The sequence below is a fragment of the Agelaius tricolor genome, unplaced genomic scaffold (assembly GCF_023055355.1).
Source record: "Agelaius tricolor isolate 1412-34295 unplaced genomic scaffold, bAgeTri1.0.p SCAF_9, whole genome shotgun sequence".
Lineage (NCBI taxonomy): Eukaryota > Metazoa > Chordata > Aves > Passeriformes > Icteridae > Agelaius > Agelaius tricolor.
In genome coordinates, this window is record NW_027269269.1 from 15,033,254 (window position 1) to 15,056,641 (window position 23,388).

General features: G+C 44.2%; 1 protein-coding gene across 4 annotated transcripts in view; it reads right to left on the minus strand.

Moving 5' to 3' along the window:
• The window catches only part of RAB30 (RAB30, member RAS oncogene family), a 49,227-nt gene extending 25,935 nt beyond the window's left edge, over positions 1-23,292 (minus strand). Inside the window, exons 1-3 of one of the 4 annotated variants that reach the window (XR_011680094.1) lie at positions 22,697-23,292; positions 15,958-16,081; positions 14,343-14,401 (exon numbers count right to left, since the gene is read on the minus strand). The gene's annotated coding sequence lies outside the window, so the exon portion shown is untranslated. Of the gene's footprint in view, positions 1-14,342; positions 14,402-15,957; positions 16,082-22,696 lie in introns of those variants that run through there. The other 3 variants (XR_011680093.1, XM_071432828.1, XM_071432827.1) reach the window with 3 other exon arrangements.
• Positions 23,293-23,388: the final 96 nt, after the last annotated feature.

Genomic DNA, 23,388 nt, shown 5'->3' on the forward strand with positions numbered 1-23,388 from the left:
GCAGCAGAGGAAGAGAAAGAGAAGATAGATAAAAATCATAGACCCATACAACAGTTTGGGTTGGAAGGGATCTGTGAAAATCATCCCTGGAAATGTTTGAGGCCAGGTTGCATGAGACTCAGAGTAATCTGATCTAGAGGGAGGTTCCCTGCCCATAGCAGGGGAGATAGAACCAGGTGATCTTTAAGGTCCCTTCCAACCCAAGCCACTCTAGGACTCTACAATTACACCTCACTGAGAGGAGCTGAATCCCTAACCAGCTCCTCTGGTACATTTTGTTACAGCATCATGCACTGAAGCAGCCCCCCCAAGACAATTGCTTAGAGGAACTTTATCCAGGAGCAAACCCAAATTCATCAGGGCATTAATTTGCAAAGTTCAAGCAACCCATCTTCAGTCAGTCATTTGCACTTGGGGCAGCTCCAGGGGCAGCTTCTTCCTGGTGCCTCAAGAAGGTGGCTGTCACTCCCAGGCAAAACTCTCAAGGGCAACCTACTACTCCAGAGGTGGATTGTTAAGATAAAAGAGTTCTTTGTTGTGGTTATTTTTCACTAACATGAGGAAATAAAGAAGTGACCCTGTGCTTCAGTTGGAGGCTCCCTCTTCATGAGCACACACGCGACATCGTATGTGAGCCACATGTGAGCTGTGCATCACACCTGGGCCACCACAATAGGACAGGCAGCACTTTGCCACAGCAGATGGGCATTTCAGAAGGATTTCAGCCTCTGTTACACCTTTTAAGGGAAGGTCTCTTATCTAGAAGTAGCAGCATTTTTGAACATGAAGCTACAGGATAGGAGGAATAAAATACAGTTGAGTGTTACAGGCTTTTGCCTCCAAAGATGAGCTTGGGATCCCAAACCAGGGGCCCTGTCTGCCACTAAAGTCAAGTTTGGGGTGATAAGTTTTGACCTGTTCCTAGGCTGATTATTGCCCCAGTGGTCCTCAGTTTACCACCTCCTATTTCCAGATGGGAAGCACATTGTACCTGGACCAGGCATGCCCATGCACACAATGCTTCAGCTTCCTAATGGAACTACACCACCAGCTCAAGCATTGTACGTGCCCTCTAAGAAGTTCTCCCCTCTAAAAATGGTCTCATCTGATGGAAACCCCTCAGCTGGGATGAGCCATCTCATCTGGCAAGTGACTGATCTGGCAGGGAATATTCTCTGCCTTTCTGCACACGGCAGTACAGCTTTAACTGTGAGTATCTGCCAGAGTAGCAGATGTTTCACAAAAACAAATTGTTCAGAGAGGGAAGAAAGTAGAAACAATAGAGACTTGGGTGTAGCTTCAGGACTGGCTTAAGAAGATGTTTCCAAAGGGAAGGCTTCCAACCCTGCCTGCTCCAGACAGCTGCAGGAGGGACCCAATCCAGATGGGAAAAAAAACCCTGAGGGTGGGACAGCAGAATTAGACTTCATAGTCAGGGTTACAGAGTTTAATTTTTAAAGAAGTATGTTTACTATCTTGAGTATCTCAATAACAGCAACATCATCTGATGGCTCCCAAGTAAGATTTCTACAAGGATATGACGGGTCTCTTCAGAAGGTAAGGAACAGTATTCATGTTTTGGTTACATTTTAGCTCACACACTAAACACATAGCCCGTTTTCAGCTCCCCTTATAGTTTCAGGTGGTTACAGTACTTTTTATTTACCCTAAACCACTGCAAATGTACAGTTAGTCTTCTAGGGCAGCTATCTGCTGTTAAAACCTCATCTCAGTTTTGGACCAGCTGCAATTCAAGAAACTGCACAGGGTAAATTTGGCACTAAAACAAATCCTTAAACACAAAAAAGCAGCTCTTTAGCAGAAGCTTTCTGCACCAGGCTTCTGCTACTGCAGAGACATTAGTCAAACAGCTCACCTAGAAGTACAAAATCTGAAAACATTATTTTAAAAATTGTGTTCTAGGGTCGTTGGAAATTTATTGTTTGAGCTGATGCAGCAAGCAGTACCTTGAGGACTAAGCAGGCAGGGCCCCACAAAACCAAGCATTGCATGTGAGGCACACACACATTAAATGATGGCACTGGCCACAGCCACTCTCCAGCCCAGATAAATCATGTCTCCACCTCTGCACACCTCTACACCCAGCTCAGCTACTGCCTATCTCCAGCCACATGGGTTAATAAATTATTGCAGAGATCTGCAGAGAAAGATTTGCATTTGGAGAGAAGGTGAAGGGACAGCTGCAGCTCCTGCAGCACCAGTATTCACCCTCCTGATGCCATCAATGACCAGCAACTCTGTGACAGCCCAGGATCTCCCAAAGAATGGTGCTTTTGTTCAAAAATATCTTCCCATCTCTCAGGACTCCTCCAGTACAGACATTGCTGCATTACAGATATTAGCACACAAAAATGTTTTTTTTCTGTACTACTACTATCTCCTGGCAGCAGCCCTCTGAAGTTTTTAGCTCTTTGGGACTAAGATTAGGAAACAGAAAGTTACTTGCTCTTGCTTACTTAAAGCAAGCAGCAGCCAGTCCTTCATAGACACTGATGCCAACGTGAGGTGTGCAGCCTGGGCAGTGCTGCCACTGGGACAGGGACCTGGCACATGCAGCTGCACGGTCATGGGGACACAGCTTGGCACGAGCACCCTGTTTGGGACCATCTATTTTTATTCCTTAGCAACAGAGCAGCTTTTGGGGTTAAGCTTTGAGCTTGTGGGGCTTTTTTTCTTGTGTTGAATCTATATTTGGCACCCTGAGGAAATTCCTAAATAGAAGACAGCAATTTTTAAAAGAGCGGATAAATGCTGGCGCTCAGCTTTGCTGACAGCAACATCACCACCAGACTCTTGGTTAGTGTGAAGTGCTCAGACCTAGAGCCAAGGGAAGCTCTCACATGGACCAAGCATCAAGAATCACATCCCTCACACTTTGTCTTTGCAAAACCTTGCCCTGGCATAAGAACAGCTATTGGCTTATAAAGTCTCTGAGACGTTTGTATCCTGTGTAAACAACATCTCCAAGGCTCTGAGCCTCATCACTGCTCAGCAGCACTGATGGGTCCCATGATAATTTTTGTCCTGTGGGAGACAGTGCTGAGTGGTCCTGTCTCAAAGGGGGAAAAGGGCAGAGGGGAGAAAACTTCAGTACAATACAGCAATTCCGAACTAAGATACCTTCCTTACCATAAATCATGGAAATATCAATACCTCCCAGCTCTCCACAGCTCTTAAATAAAAACATGCAAATTAAATCCTGACTAATCTACATGAGAAAAGCAAACAACACCTGATGTTTCCCAACAGTTAGCGACATGGCCTTAAAAATAAAAAAAAAAAAAAAGATTTAATCATAGGAAGGATAAAGATATCACATGGCTTGGCAGTTTCATCGGTTGTCATGGCAAATGAAAATCCCTGACTCTCCAACTTGCCTGTTTTAGAGGAAAGGAAACAACAAAAATGCCCTTTTTTATGACTGGAAAGCAATGTTTTCCTAATAATCACTGGTGAACCCACTGCACACTATATATAAACAGCTGCTCCTTCCCAGGGACAATGTTTGCTGTTTCTCACTGAGCAGCTCTTGGGGATCCAGGCAATTCAGCCCCAGCAGACATTCAGGCGCGGGCAATGAGAACCACGTGCTCTTGGATGTGGTGACTTCTTGCCTGCCAAAGGGAGCCTGAACTAGTGCAAGGGGGGGTCTCAGCTCCATGAGGGCTCAGCCACCAGCCCCCAGGGGAGGCTGCCAGCACAGCATGGCCAGGAGTAGCTGGCAGCAGTGTGAGCCCCCTCCTCTGCTCCCACACTCAGCATCACCGTGCCATTTCTTGCCACATGTCCAACAATGGGTGTGTTTTCCCATGTTCTCAAAGCAAGCCAGAACCATGGATGTTTCTGTGAGTTTTGATCTGCCACACAGGTTAACAGCAGCAAAGACACCCCAGTGTTTGCTCCTACCCAGGCAATCCAAAACACCCTGCTGGCATGACCAGCACCACTCATCTTTCATTACAGTAGATTTTCTAAATCTAGGGAAATAATTTGGCTGAAACTTCAAAAGCAGGTCCCCAGAGAGCCTGTTCCTTCCCGTCACACTGTCTTTTGTCTTTGGCTGCATGTTCAAAATCTGGGAAGCTGAGGATATCCCCACAGCAGATTTACATCACTCATTTCATTAGCAGGTTTTAGTTCATCAGTTTATCTCCAGCCCTTCCCCTACTGCAAATTGCTCTCCACTCCTAGACTTCAGTGCAATACTCTTGTCTAGAAAGAACAAGAGCACCCTAAGGAATAATGTTTATTGTACAGTGTGGCAAGCAGTGCTCCTCTGCAGGTTAGGTTTTTTCCAACATCCCCATCCACTGTGATTGCTTGGGGGGAGCAGAAGTTGCACCACCACAGATGGGTAGCTGGCTGGAAAGCAGCCCCTTCTCTAAGGAAGGCCACAAGCTCTTTCCTTTATCTTCCTGGAAAAGCAGCTGTGTACCAAAGTGCACCACTGCACTCCAACACTGGCCATGCACACTGAAGCCCACGTCCTCCCAAAGCCTCAGTGCATTTGCACTGCAGAACCTTCATCGCAACAGCAAAACCATGCTCCTGCACAAACCTCACCCAGCATCAGGGATGCCCATACACATTAGCAAAGATAGTGAGCTAACACATGGATAACTAATTTGGATCCTTTATCTTTGGGATATGAGGCAGAAGGAAGGCAAGTCATCGTTGCTCTTCCTCCGTGGCCAGGCTGTGCCCGCAGGACCCCGGGGGAGACACCAACCACCTTCATTTCCAGGCGGCAAGTACCAAACGAGGCCACTTGGTATCAAGCACAAGATAAAGAGATTCCACAAAAACTTCAGCTGCAACACTGAATTGTACTGCAAGGCTCATGCATTAACCCTCACCCACAACAAGGGGATGGAACATTCAGGTTACTGAAGTTACCAGGAATGCTCTTTAACCCATCCAATAAGCCAACTACACAGAAAACATGATTGTTCCATGGAGGATTCCAGCCAGACTACCCCCCACCACGCTGGTCCTGGGACATGCCCTCCCTGCAAGGGCTGCTGGCTGGCACACTCAGCACCCTCAGCTCAGGGTGCAGAGTGTTTCTGGATTGCTGTGCATGTATGTGGCTGTGGGAAGGAACGGACAAGGGACAGAGCATGGGCCAAAGGGGAATTCGAAGGCACGTTGCAAAAGAAAAAGGGAAACTGAGAAAACCAAAACCAAGCAAGAGTAGCTCTCATTGGGTATTATAGAAGAACAGGCTGCCAGTTTTGGACACCACACAGTTCTACAGCCTTAGCTTGAAAGGATGTCACAGAGCAAATATTTTCCATCCTGACTAGGAGACCCAGTAGTAGTCTCAAGGCTACAGCTAGTTACACTCAGGTGTTCAAGATCTTGACACACAATACAGGAAGAAAAGTGTTTCAGTCACAAAAAAGACTGCATTTTCAGCTTCTCAAATACATATTTACTTAAGCATTTTCCTTTAGGACAGAGCTTGACAATTGAGATGGTATGAGGCAGACAGACTGTGCCTATGGGGGTAAGGCACATTTCACATTTGTTCATCCCTTGCATTTTCCCAATTTTGCACAAAACTATTTAGACTAGCACTGTTTGTTCTTTACCAAATGGGCAGTCTACCCAAAAATACTGCTTGTAATTCAAAACTCAACATAAGGCATTTTTTATTTAGGGAAATAAAGAATTCCCTCACATTGTATTTCAGTTTGCCATTTATCCCCTCAAACACAAGCACAGCCTTGCTGCCCTCCAGCACAGCATGCTCCCATCAAGTAAAAGCAATGTACCAACAACAGCTCCTCTTCCACAGCAAATTGTCATGAGTTCTAAAGAGATTGCATGTCTAACAGAGCCTGTGTAAAGCAAAGACAAGACTTCTGTAGGAGCTCCATATTTATTTGCTTCTGTATGTGTTTCTATACTACATGTGATAGAAATTGGATATCCAGAGAACAGAATAGGGGTGGTTTTTTTTCCTATGATGGTGCACATTTATCCTTTTAGCAGGTAAAAGAGGTGAAGACCAAGTCAGAATATAAGAAGATATTTGGCTGACTGCTTGCAGGACAGGTGCTATTTAGCACTTTAGAATTTATTTTTTCCAAGGCAGCAGTCATCAGCACTGCCCTGAAATGGCACTGCAAGCCCAAATCCACCCATCCTGCAAAGCTCTGTGCAAGGAACTTGAATGACAGCATTATCTTAAGTCTTAATTTTAAAAGCAGATTTATAAAAAGTCACCGGTTTTCTCTCTGAAAACAGAGGGATTACAATGACTTGCACAATTTTATTGCAGTAAGCTAACTCCAGCAAGAACATAAGAATTTCAGCTTTGAACCACCTTTTCAAACTACCCTCTCCTCCAATCTATTTAGATTCACTCTAAAGGAAGAAAACCCTCCCTCTTAACATGTGCTGCTGCTCCCTTGTAGCCTAAGCACTGTCTCTGCAATTGTCATGTGCAGAATAACTGAAATTGAGGCAACGTGAACTACTGGATACATGTATGACAAAAAGCAAAAGAGAAGCTGCTGTGGAGGTAAAGAATTCAGGCAGGGTAACAAGGCTTGTAAAACTGGCCTCATCTGGACTGGGATATTTGCTTAGCTGGCAGTACTCTCAATTGCTACAGATGATGGTGAACGGAAACACGTTACAGCTGTAAAAATCTAGGTTTAAAGAAGAAAAAAGTGTTTTTAAAGAAACCATGAGGCAATTTTGGGTTATGATTATGAAAGGAAGAAATAAGATTTACAGGTTGAAAAGACAGAGGGAACAGGAAGAACAGGGGATGAATCTGGGCTAAGGATGTCTAGGCAGATGCTGCTGGAGCACCAAGGCACGAGCCCATGCAGCCGCACTGCGGAGAGGAGCATCCCTGCCCAACACAGCAAAAAAGGGCAGGAAAAACACTGCCCAGAGGGGAAGATGGGAAAAACAAATGGCAAAAAAACTATCCCTAACTCTGGAATGACACCTGCCAGCTACCTACAGAGATAAAAGCCATGAGGTTATCTCTGCCGAAAGTTAGAACACCCTCTGTTTTTAAAATTGCAAAGGAGGCGCATACGTTGGCAAGACTGTGTTGGATCTGGGAATCTGAATTCAAACCCTGAGCATAAATCGGGTTCCAGTGCCAGCCTGAAGAACAGCCACTACAGCCCCAGCTAACACATCCACCTGTAACAGAACATGCCTTTGTAAGTCACAAATAGGCTTTTGGTTCACTGTCAAAAGCTCCAAACACCCCACAACAATCAGGGAATATTAGGCATTAAAGGTCAAGTATCTCATTTGTGGTGCAATGCAAGGGGACAGGTTTGAGTATGGTTTTGGCACAGCAGTGTAGGTGGGCTTGGGGCAAAGCCAAGTGTTCCACATCCAAAAAAAGTCTATGTAGCATTTGGAGTGAACAACTTCACCTCTAGTGGAGAGATATAAGTTTTCATTGTGGGCTTGCTAACTCCATGCTTTGGTTCACAGCCCTATTGATGCTACTCAGCAGGAGCCTCACATACTGCTCAAAGCTACAGCCAGCAGTTCCAAGCACTTCCTGAAAATTATTTGGGTCTCTTTTCTTGGCAACTGATAACCTCTTCTCTCCCTTCCCACAAAACTGGACAAGCACCAAGTGAGAGTTCCCAGGTACAATACAAGAGTTGCAAATAATAGGGGTCACACAGAAAGCACTTGTGCTTGGTTTTTTTTGTTTGTTTTCTTTCTTTTCTTTTGTATACGTATTACACTTAAGCAATCAGTGAATGTTTTTTAAGAAGTCAGTGCATGTTTTTTGGAGCAGGTCTGTGTCCACTCACGTCTGCCCTAAAGAAAGCAAAATAAAGTCTCAGCATGGTTACAAATATCATGCCCTTCACCCTCAACACAAATACACTCATCAACAGATCCAGAGCCTGGAATTAGGAAGCCATAATTAAATATGTAATATAGAAGAGAAGTAAATTATTACTTCATTCATTACAACAGCCAACAATGAACACAAAACTAAGTCAAACATTAGCTGGGTTATGTAAGAGTACCAGAGAAGTGTTGCAGACCTTATATGGGTGGTGTCTCTGCTTTACACACTTGTTGGACTCTTCTTCTCTGTTTTGTTATTTTCTCCTTGTTGGTACCTCCATGTGCATGACAAGAGTTTTCTTTATACCAGATTGTACAGAAGGTTGTATGGGCTCTAACAACATGTGAGTTGTGCTTTGAGAGAATATATCTCTTTTTTGGTCTATCACATTAAAAGTAGCCTGTGGCATTTTTAAAATGTTGGAGTAAGAAGTCAAAAACTTCACTCAACATTTAACTATTGCAAGCACACTTTCAACCTCACACCTACCCCCTTGTACATCCTTTAAATTTTAAAGGAGAGTAAATTGCTTGTAAATAGTATGTACGTATTTCCCTTTCTTCATCATTAACAGTAACTTCAAGCCTGTATCACGATAAAACTTGAATTTGGGGCTGATAGCCTGACTATATTCTGTACTATAGAAAAATTACTTACTAAGAATTATTGTCCATCTTTAAACACTCTGTAAACAGAGGCAAAATGGAGGGGAAGTAACAGATCAGGTAACGTGTTCAAAGAGAGAAACTCAGAAATAACCCCATGTAAATCAGACCTATGCCTCATATTATCTTTGTTGAACTATTTTACCTCTCCAGACTCTTTCCCTGCTGATGTCCTCAACTCTGCTTTGCTTTTCTTTACTATCCTTGATGAGTATCTTTTCATTCTGCAGTCTCGACATCCACCTTCCTCTGCCCTGGTATCATGCTCTCTATGTGCATTTTTGTCTTTGTCTGTCAAGGAAGTTGTAATAGGGCTGGTGTTTTTCTATGGGAACTATTTTCATACCATATTCAGGAAATTTTCCCTTTTAACTAAGTTTTGTATAAAAGCTATAGCTACCACAATAGAGAAGATAATACTTTCTTCTACCTTCTCTTCCACTCACTCCTCAGTGCTGGAAGATAGGCCATCCATGATGGGCCAGCCTTTCCTGGGGTCTTCACCATTTCTCCAGGCAGACAGGCCACATCCCATTGCTCTGCAACTGTCCAAATTCTCTCCCAGACACTAGTGCCTCTGTCCCCAGACTCCAACAGAAATACTGTCTATCCTGACTTAACATTCTATGTGCAGCAACTGAACTGGCTGATGCAGCTCTCAAGTAACTGATACTTACCAAAGAAGATTTCAGATTTCCAGCTTAAAACAGATGCCACCTAGCTTCCCTTAAACCCTCTCTTCCCTTTTCTCACAGAACAGCCTTACTCTTCCCAACCAAAGCCTCATCAACCTGCACCTTCGTTGTTCGCACAGATCATTCACATGAAGAACTGGTTTACTTTCAGGTGGCAACAGAGTTATTTCCTGCAGAAGTACAGCAGAGAAGCCTTAAAAAAAAAAAAAAAAGGACAAAAAAAAGAGAAGTCCCTTCAGGATTAATCCAGCCCAGCACCCTCTCACATCTCAGTTATTGCAATTGTACCTCTCTAGCCTCGATAGATCTTGGATCACTGGCATCTCCACACACATGAAAAAAAAAAAAGATCCTGTTAAAGCACAATTTGCTCAATTTGTATCTTCAGGGTTTCCAGATTTTTTCTTTCTATGGCTCCAACTCCTTGTTATTACTTTTCACATTCATTTTACAGCCTAGCCTACATCCCACTAATTATCCTTAGAGCAAAAGCAGCCCTGTCAACTGTGCTCTCCCTCTCAGCTGGTCAGGTCTCCTAGAAAACACTCACTGAGCTTTCCCCTGCACAAAAATACTGCTGTTATCTGGCCTTTCCCTACCTCTTAGTGATCACAATGTGCAGTCACCCACCAGAAAGCACTGGGCTCTGACAGGTGGAAACTGCATTTTGCCATTGACAGCTCCTGTGGATGCAATGATGGACCACGGAATGCTGCAGCAACATACAGTGGCAGGAGGCAGAAGGAATCTCACTTGAGTGGTCACTCTTAATTTAAAGCAGCATGTCTCCCCTCTTGAGGCTCATCCAACTGTTCCTAAATGGAAATGTTAAGCTGTTATGCCCATGTTACTCATTTTCCTCCAGGTCTGAACCTACAGCAAATGGCAATTCCTCTTGGATCCAGCAGGCTGAGAGGTGATGGTGAGAGGAAAGCATGTGGCTTGGGTTTCTTGCAAACAGCAGGAGACTAGGGAATTATGAAGGATTTGAAATGTGACACAAGATGCATTTTTGATATTTACAGGGATTTCTGTGCTTTCAGAGGGAGCCCTTCCCACGCAAAAGCAGAAGTGTGATGGAGAGTCTACTTTCCCAGGAACAACCAAAATAGCCTTTATGAGCCTGCTCTTTGCAAGAGGACAAACAACCTCAATCCCACACTGAGGCACTGGGACCCACTTCAGGCTTAGTATAAAAATCACAGATGTTCCTTTTTAAAACTACAAGTTGGAGAGTAAAATGTCAGAGCCTTGGACAAAGCCCTCAAATGCCAAACAAGCTTCACATCTCACACATGAGAAGGCCAGTGAGTTTCAGCACACAGCTTTTCCCAACATATCTCTATGTATCACAACACATATTAAGATTCAATCAATGCAGTCTCCCTTTCAAAAGGGCACACAAGTTATAAGCACTTTCTTACTTCCTAAGAAGAGACAGATGCTGATTACAGGAAGGAGTTCTCTGTAACAATTCTCTTTCTAAACCATCCCAATTGTCTTGCCCATTTGAAAGATGCATTTGCTGTTTCAGAAGAAAAAAGACCCTTATTATCACCAATGTCTGAACCACTAACCTTCAAAATTGTTTGCTTACTGGGCACATTACTTTTTCTGCATAGCACTGCTTGAATCCCTGTAGCACCTTCCCAGACTAAGTGCCATTAACATGCAAATGAAAAGTTCACACTCCTCCTTGAGATGGTACACAATTATAGTCATAAGCTAAGGTAATGAAAGGCTCAAAACAAGACAGGTTGGTTACACATGTCACAGCACTGCTTGCAAATCATTCTCTCCTCTAATTACCACAGCATTTCCAGGAGGAATCGATTAAAGCAATATGGATGAATGGGATCCTAAAACTGAAAAATGTACTGAATTAAACATTAATCCACCCATTGACTGTTATCAATAGATACACATATTTAATGGTATGGCCTAGAAAAATACAGAACTAAACATCTAGAAAGACCAGAATCCTGGACACTGAGGCTTTAAAATAGTCCCAGCAATAGAATATACCAAAAACATAAATTCATCCACCAGGCTATAATTATACTTTGTGTTTTGTTTTTGCTGTAAAGATGGCTGTAAGCCTATAGCCAGGCACAAAGCCAAGCCACAAACTCTACTCTATTGACTGCTGAGGTCTCCATTAGGTGCTCCAAAAGAAATACTCGTTTGCCCACACCAAGCCTAAATATGATACAGTGCAACCTCTACTCCATGCCAGTCAATCTTCAGATGAGCACTGCCAAACAAGCATCTGAATTCAACAAGCTCCCTGCTCCTCAAAGCATTATACACACTTTAGCCCTGTTTTCTAAGAAAAACAAGATTTTACAATCATCTAACCCAGCCAACAGGCTCAGAATTTACTGAAGGAAAGAGTGTTTTGGCAAAATTATGAAGAACGATATCATTGCTACAACTCTTTTGATCCCCAGGTGGCTGGGACGAGCCCAAAATCAGCATCCACACTGCCACTATTGGGCTGACTTCTGCTCTTGCCATTTTTTGTTTGGCTACACCTGGCTGGTTGTTCAGGACACTGAACAAGAGCAGACTTAGCAGCCATGCATTTCTTCTCCAACTGTTCCAAACACAGCTTCCAGTTCTAGCCACTCATTTATACTATCTGGTTTCTGGACCTCATCTACTGCTTCTGAGCTCTTGAAGCTGCAGCACTCAGCTATCAGAGGTGAGAGTGCTCAAAACCTTTCTAAAAGAGATGCTCCTGCATGGGACAGAAAAGCTGGACCACTCCTTTATTAATAAAGTGATCTGACACCTTGAGCCCTGTGCCTAGTTCCATTAGAACACTAACTGGTCTGGCAGATTATGTCATACATGGTGGCACTGTTTTATCTCACCCACCTTCAAGGAATTAACCAGAATGACCCACTTCTGACTCTGCTATCTCTCTCCAGTGATGGTGTCTGGGACCATCTAAATAACAATGTTATTTAGACAATGCAAGTTGGGCACCTATGATTCAGGGGGGAAAGCCAAGGCTACACCATTCAGTGAACAAACCCAACTGAATGCAATAAATTCTAAGCCGACATTTTGCAAAGTTATTTACACTTTCTAAAAGGATTTAGAATTAATGGGACATCACCTTAATAGTAAAGAGGGTGTGTGTTCAAGTCTTTTGGATCTTATACAAGGCAAACTCCAACTGTGCCTTTTGCCTCTGCAAGAGGAGGACATCACAGAGCCAACCACATCAGCCTGAGGAACCACTGCAAACACATTGCTGCACCCCAGAATTTGAATTGAGACATCCAGCAACACACATGCTCTGCATGAAAAGAAAACCCTGGTTGCTAGGACAGCTTGTTCTGCTCTGAACAGACTGAACTTCAGACTTCAACTGAACCAGGACCGCAGCATCATGAGGCTGTGACAAAAATGCCACCTTTCATGTGAGAGTCACTTGATCCAGAAGAATCAATCATGTCAAAGATAAAAATCACAATTCAGGTAGTAGCTGCTTGTTTTCTTACTTCTCTCCTTGTGTCACCTCCAACACTTGCAGAACTCCTTTTTTTCCTTTCTATCCCCTCACATCCAGCTGCACTGCAATATCCATCACACAGCACCTCCCTGATAGCTGGTGGCTGCTAAGGCAATATTTGCACTATGGCTTACATTGCAGTTTATAAAATTCTTTGGAGCTCTTCCAAAGGGAAAGCCCCACATAAATCAAAGTTATTAGTGTCATCTACAGGCTAAGCCCAGTCAAGAATTTGCTAGAGCTCACTGTGGAGACTGCAGATCTTTGAAATACCAATAAATGTGCAGCAGAGGGGCTGAGTAATAAACTTCATTAGCATTGCTGGTAACACTTTTCTTCAGTGGCATACAATAAATCACTGATGAATATTCAGGGCAGCCCTCTGAGGTTATCTCAATTTTATGCATGGAGGCAACCAAGAAACAAAGTTTAAAAGGATCTTACCTATAAACACAAGAGAGATGCAGAATTCAATTGTCTTGCCTTCAAAGTACAAAAGATGTAATTTCTAGAGGAAACCATGAATTATATAAATTGATTTGCAATGAAAGCAAGGAGACTGTGTTTCCCCAAAACTACTAATGGCTATTCCTACCCAAATCACAGCACTGGTCACTCACATTACAGTAACACCTACAGACTGTGGGAAACTGCACATTTTTCACTGTAGAAAGTGGAACTAACAGACAGAAGTCCTATCCCAAAGACCTTATAATGGATAATAAAAATCTATACACAAAATACAGGAACAGTCATGCAGAGATTAATGACTCAAAAACTGCATCAGAGAAGAACAAGAAATGGATCAACCCTCCAGAGTATGAGGCAGACATCAATAAATTCATTAGCTAAGCATCACCCAGCATTGCCCAGGAGATATTTTTAAAACCTTCCTCTGTATCTCCAAGAACTGATGTCATCAAGCAAAACGAGAAATATTGTGAGAGATGTGCTAAGAAGACGGAAAGAATTTTTATGTAGTTTCACACATTTTCCAGCAAGAAGCCTGACATTTAAGCAGGATGACCTGGTTACTAGTGGCTACTCCACAAAGTGATGCACCACACTCTCCCCCACAATGACTGACAGCTGCAGTAAACAAACAATCATTCACACCAGGTTCTTCCTCCCTGTGGCAACAGCTTTTGCAAAACTGCAGAACTTAATGAGATACTTTATTTAATATTTATTTCACAATCAGCCTCGTTTATTCTAACAGAATTAGCTTCAGCCCACAGCGAATGTTTTCCTTGGTTATTTCATTGTGCAAATCAATACTCAATTTATTTTGAATTTCTTCAGTTGCAAATTCTTAACTAGGGGGGATTTGTTTTAAACGTGCCTTTATTTATTATTATTAAACACCAGCTAACCATCCACATGGCTGCAAAATGAATCAGCCTGAGGATGCTATCCCAAAAAGCTAACCTAGCAAAAAAGATTAATTTTAAGACAGACTTATCCAAGCAGTTTCCCAATCCAGAGGCACAATAGATCAGAGACAACACTGATATAAATGTGATGGCCCTTGACAAAAGACTGGATACTCACAATGTGAAAGGTGAAGTTACTCATGATGGAAGCACACTTGAAAGCCAGGCAGCAGCTTGAGGAGGAGCTTTACAAGCTCCCCATACTACATTCACACCTGAAGTAGAGAATTCAGGAATGGTCCATAATAACCACATATAATGGCACAGGACAGGGCAATCTCCAGCACAGGGATGTGACCCAGCAGACAATTCTCACAAGCCATGCTACTGAAGACATTTTTGTCAGTGCTTCGTAGAGACACATAGGGACCAGTGACCTGCATAGCTAAGTGCAAGTGCACCAAGACACAACTTTCCTGCAGAACTGTGACAACAGAACTGCTACTTAAAAGAAAAAAAGATTCCCAAGTAGAGGGAAACACTCTACAGTAGCAAAAGTCATTTACAAACATAATGGAAATACTGAGAAGTACCTCAGAATCACAATATGGACATATTTAAGTTTATTCTCCATTTTTTGGGTGATCGGCAAAGAGACAGAATTTGGAGTTAACAACTGCTAAAAGACACTGATTGTTTCTGCACTGAGCATACACTACATCCCTGCACAAGGTGTTGAGGGCATGCAAACCACAGGTCACAACACAAGATGAGACTTCGCTCCTACAGATCCCACAAAGCAGTTTCCATCCAAGCCCTATGCTCACACTTCCTTCTCCTAAATAGGTCGAGCAGAAATCCTCCAGCCTGGAGTTAAGAGCTCAACTTTAGACTCCTGTTTGCCTGCTGAAACTAAAGAGTTAACAGAAACCTGTGTTTATCTGGGGGTTTTCTAGGTGTGCACACATACATCAATACAAGCAAAATGCTATTACCACATTTTAGAAACGTGAATACTGCTGACTTCAAGGGAATGGGCACATTTCCCTTTTTAGAAGGAACAAATTGTTCAGAACAAGGACAAATGCAATAGAGAAATCAGGCACGGACTCTGCTTCTACAGTTTCAAGCTGCTAGTTCATGTAACTCTGACACAGTCTTCACATATTTGGTTTTTTCAATAGACCCAACATTGTTCAAAAATTCTCTCCTAAGTACTTAACACTCTCAAGAGCAAATATTTACAGTAAGGATTCTTATATGTGAGAAATTAGAGGGTACCACAATCTTCTGTTGGCTACAGACAGAAGACAGCTACTGCCAACGAGGCTGGAGTAATTGCAATGATGCAGATAGTCACTGCACTTGAGTGTATTTTAGACAGAAAATATGGAATTAGCTGCAAACTGTGTCAAAACATCCCCTTTAGAGTAAAAGCACTTTCTGTAATTATGCCACAGAAAAAGGGATTACAGAGAAGAACAGCAGAGCCCAAAGCCATCATCACACAGGCTGAACTTGCTGCTACATCTCCAGTGAACCAGATGCTGACTGTTCTGATGTCCTCAGCAGTCCACAGAAACACAGAAATCCCAAACCTGCCCTTACCTTTTTGTGACAGCTAGAGATTTCTCTAGTCTTTGCTGGGGTTTAAATAAACTCATTACCACAGGTTTATCTGAATTTAGACCTTTTCTCCACAGGACATGTTGCACCACGAACTTCAGGGGGGATGCAAGAATAAAAAGGCTAATGTTATTTCTCTTAACCTTCTCAATATGCAAAAATGAACTGACACCCCCACAGCAATTTCAGGCTACCTGATTCTCACCTCTAAAGATTACTTGTCTCAGGATGGAATAATCTGAGGTCTCCAGAGGACTAGCAGGGATACCAAAGGAGCCAGGAAAGCTTTTTCAAGCCTACATTTTCTTTTCAGGTATTTGTGTTAAAAGCTGTAAGGCAAGAACAACAGAAAAATAATTAAAATAATTATTTTTTTCAAGGGGCAGTTGTCCTCCCTCTCAGTTAATAAAGTTTAATAGGTACTATAATAAAGTCTCAACCTCCAGTGTTGGAGAAGAAGGAATTTGCAACTACTACCATCAGAAAGCAACAGGACAATAAGACCACACAGTATGGAGATGCCGTAGTGGATTTCTTGAAGAGAATTCAGGTTATACAAGGTTGTCTTACCATGTTTTTAAGTAAGGATGTTATTTTCAGTAAATATTCCCATGCAGCCCCAACTGTCATGAAAACACCACTCTTCAGGCCCTAGAAACACCATGAAGAAATTCTCACTAATTAGACACAAATCTGGCTTTCTTTAAAAACTTGTTAGATGAAAAGCCTTGACTGATCTGTTTTCCATTTCTCCAAGTCCAGGCAATGAAACTTAAATCACAGAGAAGTGCTAATGATTATTTTTCAAGTCCGCTTTTCATTACTGAACGCGTTCTTTGCAACATATCAAGCCCAAAATCTCTTTTCTAATTCTGGCAGTCCTTTAAGTTTCCTTTGATTGGTTGTAAATCTGAATGCTGGCATTCACATCTCAACTAATGGCCTATGTCCCAAGCATGGATCTGGGACTTTTCTGGAGCACAGATTTTTCTGGATCTGTCATCATGCTCATATTTATGGATAAATGACTATTTGGAGCAAAAGAAAGCACTGAAAAGACAGGAAGGTTTGACAAGTTCCTGTGCCTTAAGTTTCATGTCTCATGTAGGGTGATCTACTAACCAGACACAAATTCTTCTACTCAGCATCTCATCTTCTTCAGTTAAAGTCTCCATTTACTCCTCAGATTTATTTGTAGTCTGGGAGTATCCAAGCTCCTGAGGGTGCAGCTGGGGTGGCTGCATTGGAGCAAGAGGCTCAGGCAGATGGAAAACCAGGGAGAAAGCAGCTAGGAACAAGGACATTAGCAACTCCCCTGGAGCTGGTGCTGTCTCTTCAGCAACATCCCACTAAGCAGTGAAACATCCTGTACAACCCCACACAGCTTTGTCAGGGCTGGAAGAGCACTATGGACAGCACTGAAGGCTTTGGGCTTCTCTGGTTTGGAGAAAAGAGGTGACCTCATTGCTCCCTGAAGCTTCCTGAGGAATGAAAGTGGAGAGAGAGGGGCTGATCTCTCTTCCCCCTCGTATCCAGTGATAGGATGCATAGGAACGGTTCAAAACTGCACCAAAGAAAGTTCAGACTGGACACAAGGAAGTATTTCTTTACCAAGAGCATGGTGAAACACTGCAACAGGCTTCCTAGAGGAACAGTTGCTACCCCAGCCTGTCAGTGCTCAAGAGACATTTGGACAATGCCCTTAACATGTTTATGGTCAGCCCTGAACTGTTCAGGCAGCTGGACTAGATGATCCTTGTAGGTTCCTTCCAACTGAAAATATTCTATTCTAACTGCTTGATTACTCTGGAGAGAGCTCCTATCCTTCCACAGACAGGTAACAGGGCAATCTGTCCTGCCAAAGCAATAAAAGCTACTTTTTTTTTTTTTTTTTTTTTTGGGCTGCAAGAATTTTGGTTCAAAACACTCAGGAAAGCACATGCAAATGATTGTTCCTGTGCTGTGGGGGATGCGAGACTCTCACACGCAGTCAGATTCATTTTCTGCACTGTTCCAAAATTATTGGCACCAGGGCTCAGCACCAGCCTACGGGATGGTAGTTCCATGACAATTCTCTTTTACAAACAACAGCCTGGATTTATATCAAGAAATACACCCACTTTAAATGCACACATGCTGCCCTTTGAGAAACTGAGTTTTTGCTTAATCAAAAAAAGCAGAGTTGAGATTTTGGAGCCTTCATTGCAGAGGAGAAGCAGCACAGTGCAGCAGTGGGTTGGGCTGCTGCGGCCCTGCGTGAAGTCCCTCTCTCTATGGAGGGCATCCTTAGCAGGACACAGTAACCCAAGCACTGCTTGACTTCTGTACTTTGGCATCTCTAACACCTCTTTTTTTTTTCCTCCCCTTTTAAATTCAGCCTGCAGGATACAGTCTTTTAAGAAACCATGCACAAGCTCATCTTTTTTCATGCCAGCAGAGCCTTTCCTCTTCTCTCTTTCCTTTTCTCATTACTCTTTTCAAGGTCTAAAAGAAAACACTATTTAGATACTTAAAGGTTACAGTTAACTTTTTAGTTCAGCAGTACTCAAAAGACAGTATTTCTGCTAAAAGGAAAGAAAATAAACAGGGTATCCTGTGATGTTTAAAAGGACAGCAGCAGATTTCTGTGAGACCTTACTGAAGGTTTCCTCCTCTGTTTGTACAAGTATTCCCTAATTATCTCAGGAAACTAATAGCTAGGTTAAATAGGTTTTAAAGAGGTTTAAATTTTGCCTTAAGTACATTAGGGAACAGTGCACCTCTGCAGTGTAGTGAAAGCAGTAACTCCAGGAGAGGTGATATGACAAATAGCAAGTGAATCTCAAGCTGTTCACAACCTAAATATCTCTCCTCAGCTCAAAGCAACAAAGCTCTCTAATTATTTTTATCTATGCAAGGTGAAATCAAATGACATTACAACACAAATCTCACTAATACCTTATGCAGGGCCAATGTTTAATAGCACAGATTAGTTATGAAACTACAGCAACAGACCAGTGTGGTCTTGACTGTTTAAAAGCTGACAATGATTTTAAGGGACAAGTTTTATCCTTGTTCTGCCCTAATTATTTCAACATATTAGCACCTGAGGAGTACTTGACTCAACCCCTTCCCTCCCCCCTCTTTAAATTCATGATTTTTGCACAGGCCAACCAGGATTATATGACAAACATGACAGACCACTTCTTTCCCACTGTAAGAGAGCCATTAAAAAGAAAATGAGAATTTAGTTAGTTATTGACAGAAGCACTGGGAGGGAGCAGGAAGCTAAATGACTTGCTGCAAAATGAAATTGTGGAAACTAGGAAGTCAATCAAAACACTACCTCGGGTCATCTCATCTGCCCTCCAGCCAAAGCAGAGCTGTTGCTGAGCATCTCTGCCTCAAGACCTTCTCAACTGCCCCAAGACCTCTCCAACTGGGCTGATGTTTTTGGTGTCAGAAACCCATCTGTAATATAGGAAGTTATTTTACTGTCTCCTAAATGTCCTGTTTCAAAGTTTTGCAAACATCCACATGAGCATCAGTATCTAAAGAGCTTCATCACTGCAAGGTATGCCTATCTTGTGCTACTTTCTGCACTCCTGCCATGCCAGCCACAGTTGCAATGAATCTCTCTAATTTTCTCAATGCCTGGGTAGTTATTAGACAAATATGTGCATATTTGTATATGCACAAACTAGCACTAGCACATTCCCCACTCCTCCTTCTGCACTCACAGAAAGCAAGGCTTGCACTCAAACTGCTGGTCCTGTCCTTAAAAAAAGGCAAAAAGCCTTAAAATAAGAAATGGAATCTATCTAGATCCCAGCTATTATAATTCCTTGTTTGGCTACATTTTATGTAAAAATAAGAAAATGCCAACAAACCTGTGCCTCCCACAAAAAGCCCAGCTGTAAACACACCACAAAACTCAGAGCAAGTGTCTCTATTTGCCAGCTGATGGATGCCAGCTTGGCTCTCCCAGCAAGGACCCAAACCAGGGCAGCTCCAGAGCTGGAAACACAAGCTCTCTACAGCTTGCATTAGAGAGCCACCACACTCAGCTCAGGCTGTGAGCAACACCCACCACCTGCACTGGGTCTGGGAAGATGGGGAGCACACAGCCCAGAGCAGCCAACAGAGAAAAGCTCTTTCATGGCAGAGTGACAAATGGGGGGTGTTTGCCTGCAGACACCTTTCTGCCCTCGCCTGCTTGGGAAGCAACTCCGCAGCTCCTCCCCAAAGAGCCACCTCCAGCCATCCACCTGGGGCTTCAGGAACTTCAGCTGTCTCAGCAGGTTCCAGCTCCAGGCTGCAGAAATCCCTGTCCTCTCCTAGCTCATCTCTGGAGCAAAGTTAAGCTGAAGAGGCAGCAAAGCTGGCCCAGCTCTGGCTCTTCCCAGTTCCCCTCATCTCACCAGTCTTTGGGTATCCCTGTACATGAGGCTGAGTGACATCCAAGCATCCCAGGGCAGCAACACTTCTGGGACAGGCAATTTAACACTGTCCAGGGCACACAGGTGATGCTCATAAAACCCATTTACAAGGATGTGATTTCTGGCTTCACTAGGAAGCCAGTAATTGGCATCATACTCAATTTCATGAGGAACAGGACTAAAATACAAGAAAACTCTGCAGAGTATGACCATGAGAGCACCTAATCCTAAATTTCCCTTCAGAAACTCGACCTGACTAAGAAATGGGGAGGGGCAAAAGTAAAAGACCTGAGGAAATGCTTAGTACTACCTTCCTGGGATATTTTCTTTGCTTCCAGCAACTGGCATTTTGGAGAATTCTTGATTCAGAGTAAACACATACACTGCATTTAGGTCTTTGTGGGACAAGAGGAAGGGTCCCCTAGCTCTGGGTTTTTTCTTAGCAATTGAGTGATTTTCAGCTTTTTGTCCCTTTCTATATGTCTGTGTTTCAGTTTCTGAAAGGTAAAATGTAAGCTGATTGATACAATAATGTATATTTCTGAGGTACATTTTAATCCACCTTCTGATATAGTATAATATAGCTTGAAAATGCTAACACATACCTTGTAACAAGTCTTTCTAAATCCAAAAAATGCAATAAATTTTGAAAAACATACAAATATGTTTTGCTATTTATGCTTGTTTTGTTCAAGATATATACATATAGAAAGTTGAAAACAGAAATTAAAAATATGCATCACAAAAATTGTATTATTTAAATGAAAAATCACTGGCCATGGATTCTTTGCCTGTTCTCACCAACTTCTGTATTAGTATTTCCCAGAACAATTCCCAGGCTACACTTTCAAATTATCACTTCATATCCAATGCCTTCTATCCCAATCTAACAAAATCACTGCTATAAAACTTCTCCTTTTACAGCCAAGATGGGAAACACACTATTAGATTATCTGCTCCCTCCCTTGTAAAATAAAGAGGAAAACGCCATTCCAGGAAACAAAAATGTTAAAAAAAGATCAAGCAAAGGCAACGCCTGCATGCACTGTTGTTCTTCCCCTTTGAGTCAGTAGCAAAGAGGAAGGAAGGAAAAAACACAGTTAAAATAAAGGCAAGGAGGTGTGGATGCAGCATGTTTATCCCACTGGAAGAGGGGCAGCTGTAAAGCACCATCCCTTGCACAGGGACACCCCAACACCGCCTGGGTGTTTACAAACACTTTGAGCAAACCAAACAGGGAGTTTCATTGTCCCCACTGCACTCATGTCACCCTCTCCCCAGCACTGCAATTCCAGGGAAAGCCCTGCCAGAGGACACACAGTGCCAGTTACACAAGAGAAGCGCAGAAGCAAATATGCAGCAGAGGGGAGGAAAAAAATTGAAAATATCAGCTCAGCTGCACACTCTCCTGCTGCTCTCAGAACAGCCTCCAAGGGGGCTTTGCTGAAGATTAACTTTAAAGGCTGAACGAGACTGAGAGACTTGAAGGGAGCAGGACCCCTCTGTGTGCACACATTTCATTGCACCAGCACAAAATGAGGTGTCTGGGGTCCACTAGCAATTGCAGAAGTTATTCAGTTATAGAAGGGGATAAAACCTTCTGATGTCACATAATAACAGGAAAAAAATCTCTTATATTGTACTAATATCTTAGCACTGTTCAAGTAAAGATCCAAATTGCATCTCACAAACAGCAAGGTACGGGGAAACAAATAAAAAGCCACACTAAAACGAAGCTCTGCTGGACCACAAAGTTTCTACAAAGTTTAAAATAGAGGCACTACTTGTATTTACCATGAAACTGAAAAAGATCAGAAGAGCAGTATGGAAGTTGAAATAAAACATCAGACTGTCCAACCGAGAATTTTTAAGATACTAACTCATTATGTGACTTGGAAAAGAAACCTGGACCAACTGCACACAGCCAGGACTGAGAGCCAGCTGGATTCAAATCTCCCCCGTTTCCCTGAAAGAGGGGAGGAATAGCGGTGTCAAAGCAAGGAAGCCGCACGACAGCACACCAACGCCCCCAAAAACCACCCTAAAGCACACCTCGGATTTATCCTGTCCTCAGGAGCCCGGCTCTCTCAGGCTCCGCAGCGCTTAACGACACCAATTCCAAATCCATCTTATTTTCCACTCTTACCCAGCGAGAGAGACAAACGAGCCCGGGCTCCCCGCGGCTCGGCACCGCGCAGCGCCGGGGCGCCCGGAGCATCCCGGAGTTGCGGGACTTTCCCGGGGGCTGCGGGACGCGCAGCCCCGGGCCCGAAGAGCGGCGAGAGGGACTCATCTCCCTCCCATGGGATGACACCATGTAGCGGGTTTTTTCTCTCCCTTCCCCGTCCCTCCGCCCCTCCTTTTTCAGCAGGACCAGGGAACGACGGCGCGGTCCCGCCCGGCAGCGCTGCGCCCGCTGAGGAGCACACAGTGCGGGAAAGGGCATCGGGAGATGGGGGCCTGGGAGGGAGGACGTAACAGGACAAGGAAAAGCACGCAAAAAGAGAAGAGCAGCGCAGAACTCACCTGGTTTGGGATTTGTCCTCCCTCTCCACGACCATAAAACGAGGCGGGAGCCAGGAGCCGGTCGGCGGCGCTGGGAAGAAGCGGCAGCCCCGGGCCGCCGCCGCACGCCGGGCACAGCGGGGCTGGGCGCTGCAGCCTCCGCACGCCGGGCGAGCTGCGCACCCCGGAGATGAGCGGGACGCAGCCCACTTCCACTGGGATGGGTGCTGGCCACCCTCCCGACGCAGGGCAGCTCCCCGGGATGGGTGCAGCGGGGCTGGGCGCAAGAGGCAGTCCCGCTTGGGGATGCGTGTTCGGTCCCCACCGCCCGTGCAGCGCAGCGCAGCCGTCCGGAACGCTGCCGAGCCGCCCTGGGGCCAGGACGCCCGGGACAGGAGCCGCAGGGCTGGGCGCAAGGCAGCGGTGTGCGGGATGCGAGCGGGGCCGCCCGCCGCAGGCAGCGCAGCAGCAGCGGGAGCGCGGCCCCCCCGCCGACCCCGGACGCGGACGCGGCACCGGTCGAGCACAATGAGCGGCGGCGCGCGGCGCGCCCCCGCGGCCCCCGCTGGGCAATGACATCACCCCTCTCGCCCGCCGGGGCGGGGCCACTGCCCGCGCCGCCGCCTCGCCATTGGCTGGCGCCCCTTGGCAGCGGGGCTTCTGGGGTTTGTAGTTTTTTACGGCAGTCGCAGCGCTGCAGCGTGCAAGGAGTG